Source organism: Coffea eugenioides, chromosome 5 (assembly GCF_003713205.1).
Source record: "Coffea eugenioides isolate CCC68of chromosome 5, Ceug_1.0, whole genome shotgun sequence".
NCBI classification, from domain to species: domain Eukaryota; kingdom Viridiplantae; phylum Streptophyta; class Magnoliopsida; order Gentianales; family Rubiaceae; genus Coffea; species Coffea eugenioides.
In genome coordinates, this window is record NC_040039.1 from 559,894 (window position 1) to 564,572 (window position 4,679).

The 4,679-nt window shown below is 35.3% G+C and overlaps 1 long non-coding RNA gene across 1 annotated transcript; it reads left to right on the forward strand.

Annotated features, from left to right (window-relative positions):
• Positions 1–2,729: 2,729 nt before the first annotated feature.
• On the forward strand, positions 2,730–4,077 carry LOC113770429. The gene is made up of 3 exons (XR_003468408.1): positions 2,730–2,782; positions 3,133–3,207; positions 4,017–4,077. It is a non-coding gene; the product is annotated as an uncharacterized LOC113770429 (long non-coding RNA).
• Positions 4,078–4,679: the final 602 nt, after the last annotated feature.

A 4,679-nucleotide genomic window follows, 5' to 3' on the forward strand; every position in this document is an offset into this window, starting at 1 on the left:
TCACACCGGTGGCATATACGTTTACTTTCTACAATTATTTTTTGATTTTCTTTTTCAAGAATTAGCTTATGGTTTCAGATATTTTGACTCGCGGAACTCTCTTTGTGGACTAGCTTGAGGAATTGTAAACTTGTTTCTTCTTTTCTTGTGTTGGGCTCTAAGAGAGCCAAATTCGGGGAGAATTTAACCATGAGTTAGAATGGAAATCACAACCATGGGTTTGACACCACATCCAACCCAAAACCTTAAGACATTGGGTCTATGGATCATTCCCACTTATATGTTTCTCATTCTACTCATCTCTTTCCATTGTGGGATATTGATTCACACTTGATATCCCAACAATCTCCCCCTCAATTGTGAATCTCTTCCACATCGGACCTCTCTCCCTAACCCATCCACTCCATCAACCCCACATCAATCTGGAGTGTACGATTCTTACTCAAGAGCCCACATGCCCTTGCCTCACTGCAGGTCTACATGATTATTTTTTCCCGCTCTTATCCAAGCCACGCCTTACCACTCCCATTGGCTTTTTATCCTGGAGTCACTGCCCAGCCGAACCATCGGCTTTGATACCACTTGTTAGGATCCAAGCGGGAAACAAACAACTATTGAGACATCAAGTGCACAACAATTTAATGAGAAACAAGCCACAAGTATGAAAGATAGACGACACACAATATTTAACGTGGTTCGACTCCACCATTGAGCCTACGTCCACGGAGAGAAACCTGTTGTTTATTATGAGAGGAAAACCCTATATAAGAATACAATTTGAACCCAATTCCAACCCTTGTATACCATCTCTCATCTCTTAAGAAGCCTCTCTCATACCCCATGTATAAGACTACATGATACCCACTTGTGTGCCCTTGTATTTCTCTTTGTGTGTGTCTTGTGTAGCATGCCAACCCACCTATTTATAGAGGACATTACTGCCAAAAAAATCAAATAACAATTAGAAACCAATACTATTTCCTAAACTCATATAGAGTAGGAAATAACATCTAGTTAAATAGGGTTTTACTTGACTACTACTTCAAATAACTAAAACCAATTAGAAAACTAGTTACTTCCACACAAAACAAGAAATCTACCTAAAAGAAATTAAGCCAATTTCCTAACATCTTGTTAATGTAAATAAGATTTATTTCGATAAAAAACTTGTTTCTTCTTTATCTCGAGCATCGTGTCCTTGGGGCTAGATAACATGGAAACTAAAACATTTGTACCTATGAAATTAATGATATCATTTTAAACATGATATGCTATGCTATTGAGGTATGCAATTTAACATGTGCATTCGGGTGTTTTAGGAGCTTTACTTATGTCATAAAATGCAGTTAATTTCTAGTTTCTTGTAATAATCTTTATTTGTTCAGTCTGGCAAACCGCAGCTATTAAAGGAGAGTTCACATCGATGGTTCTTTGTGTGCATAATAGATGTTATACCTTTAATTGAAACTGCAGATGCATAACATGGATGTATTCTTTAGAAACCCTGACCGTAATGATCTCCCCAGTGTATTCAGGCTGAATCTTTGCTGAACGTCAGTCAATGCTGCTGCCCGTGCTAGCTCCCAGTGTAATGCGTGATACTTGGTCGGGGATTTGCGGAAAGGCGTATGATTTGCACAATCTCTTGTGTGCTTGGATTCAAGTTCTCATTAACGTTTTGTTATTTTAATGCATGAAAGCGCGTCTTGCCCACCGAGATTGTAAAGTGCCTATTTACTTCGTTATTTGTGTGCAAAATTCATGACTTGCATTTTCTGCTCCTGTTGTGTGTTGCGTTTTTATCTTGAATCTTCGTATGGAGATGAGAACAGATATTTATTTTAAGAAGTTCTTGAGTTCGAATTCCTGGTTCTTATGTATAATAATAATAAAAATCAACCGTAGCTTGAAGTGAAACTTGATGTAAAGATGCATCATGTTTTACTACAATTTTAGGGTGTTGTAATTTTGTGCATTTAGCTTGATGAATGCTCGTGCACTCTCAATGCTGAAACCCTAGCCGCCAACTGGGAAGCTTTCATTCTGGCCCCCGCCCATGAAAAGAGGTGAAGAAACAGATTTCAGACGAGAACTTGATGATGATCTTCTCTCCTCCTAATGAGATTTAGTGAGAATGGCCGCCCCCGGAACCGGAAAGCCGTAGCGTTCTCAATATTGGTTTGGTAGATTTCTGCTATTCCACTTCTACTTCCAGTGTGCTTTTTCAGTAAATGATTGTTGTACGGTACATTGATTTTTAAATTACTACGACTACAAGTAAAAGCTTGTCCAAACCAAAAAAAAAAAAAGAAAAAGAAAAGATTGAATACGTGGCTAAATGTCAATGGGTAAAACCGAAGGTAGAATTGGGAGGTGGAACACAGGATCCTAATCTTTTATTTTTTTTAAGTATATTATTTGGTTGGCAATTTAGCCACTAATTAACTTTGTAGTATTGTACTATAAAGAACTTATATATAAAGTGGGAATGGGTGGTGGAATTTGTTGTTGGTCTTTCATCCTTCTTCATGTAGAAATCACGTGCACCATGGTTGTTGACTTGTTGGTCCTGGAATTCTTGTACCGGTTTCGTTCCCTTTTATTTTCCAAACCACCTGAAACCCTGTGCTGGAAAACATGTGCTAGAAACCATGTGCTTTTATCTCTCTCTTCCCCCTCAGTCTCTTCTGGTTCTCTTTTCATTTCTTCCTTTTTCTGTCATTCTCTCTCTTTTTCTTTTCCTCTGTCATCTTCCTCTTCCTCAAGCAGCAAGACTAATAAGGTAATCTTTTTTTCTTTGCAGATTTGCATTAAATTTTTTTTAAAATTTTTTTGCACTTCTAGAAGACCTCTGTTCCCCATTGTACTCTTCTTCCTCAGATTCATCTCCTGTTTCCCATTCACAAGTTTCTGACTGTTGCATGGTTGTTTTTGTTGAAATTTTCTTATTTTGTTCCATTTTATTGTTATTGAATATTTCTCTTTTATTTTTTGTTAGAAAACCCTTATTTTGTTTCTTTTATTTTTTTTGTGTCTAATGTTTTCCGTTTGTTTTGGCTAGAAGTAAAAAGAAATCCGTATTATTACTTTATCTTTCATTTTTGATGATGTGTTATACTAATGATATGCCAGTGAACCACAAAATCCATTTGGGTGTTTCCGCCTTCCTGCTCATAAACTTTGACAGTGGAATTAGCACATGAAGAGGTAATACTTTGTCTTTTATATCAGTGCTATTTTTTTTTGCCCTTGATTTGTCCCCTTTTTTTTTGAAACTCCAAAACTTGGGGTTTTTAAATCTTTACTTTTACTACTACGCCTCCTACTTATCCCATTTTCCCTCTTTATGATTTAAGTTTTAATCAAATTCCATAGCTATTTCTACAATAACTATAAAGAGATGTTTCCTATATTACTAATTGTTGATGTCATCAAATTGGGTGTTGAAAGCTGAAAATTTTTGCTTAGGTTGGATGGTTGGATGTAGTAGTTACGGGAAACAGGACAATTGAAATTTTAAAAGCATGAATTTTTCACTTTATTGATTGGAGCAAGTTCAATTGAATGTTTCTGAAATTCAGTTGATAATGTGAAAGTTTATGTTAAGCTGGCAGTGGAACTGAATCTAACGAGTTACGATGTTGGAGTAATTGGTGTAATCTGTTTAATCTTTTGTTTGCCTCACTATGTTTTTGCTGTGTAATTATTTTTTATTATTCGGATAAATTTCTCAATATTTTATCTGCCTAACTGTTTTAACATTGTGGATGATTGTGTTATTTGATAAATTTCTCCAATAGGGAAGGTTAAGAACCTAGATACTTTCAATTTGGAAATTGGGTGTCTAATAGTTTCTGTGTCATGTTTTGCAGACATCATGATCGTTATCATCTATCGATAGTTCAAAAGTCGCTGCTTATGCATTGTGAACTTTTTTTTTTGTACATTTGATTTTCTCTTCATTGTTTTCTTCCCTTTTTACTCATCTAAAATTTACTTTTTTTTTGTGATTGCAGGTGGAGAAAGTTGGGCTTTTTCCTCTTCAACATTGCTGCAATACTCTAAGATATGGTATATTTTATTTCATTCACTAATAAAAAGTTTACTTTAATGCACTGTGATTTTTATATTTTTTAATCAAGTTTTGATTGTGATTTTCCTGGTTATTCATTACTTGGATGCTCTTTCATGAGCTTCCTTTTCCATTCATTAAGGAGAATGCCTGATTTCTTTATTTGCTTTGCATCTCTATGCCATTAAATGTTGGATCTGTTTTTGATAGTTCTGTGTGTATTTAGTTGCTGGGTTTCCAGCCACAAATGACCAAAAGCATTGTAAGTCATCAAGGATTTCCATTATTCTAGATTATTGTTTCTAAGTGCCTTTTCCTCATGTCTTTGCATAAATTTTGCCTTTTCATTTTTCTTTTGCTAGTACAAGTTTTTCATTAAAATTTTGCTAATTTTGTTCTGAGGGGATTTGCTTGTGTATCTGATAGGATGACATTTTGAGGATATAATATAAATTATAGTAAAGTTAGTTCACCACCAAAATGGCTTTTCTTCTCTTTTTTCCTGCCATTCAAGAGGTTTTTTTTATTCTCAATGGAGCTTTTTTCTTCCCTTCTTCGTACCTTTTGGCTGGCTTTCATGGTACAGTTTAGTAGTACAAAATGCAAT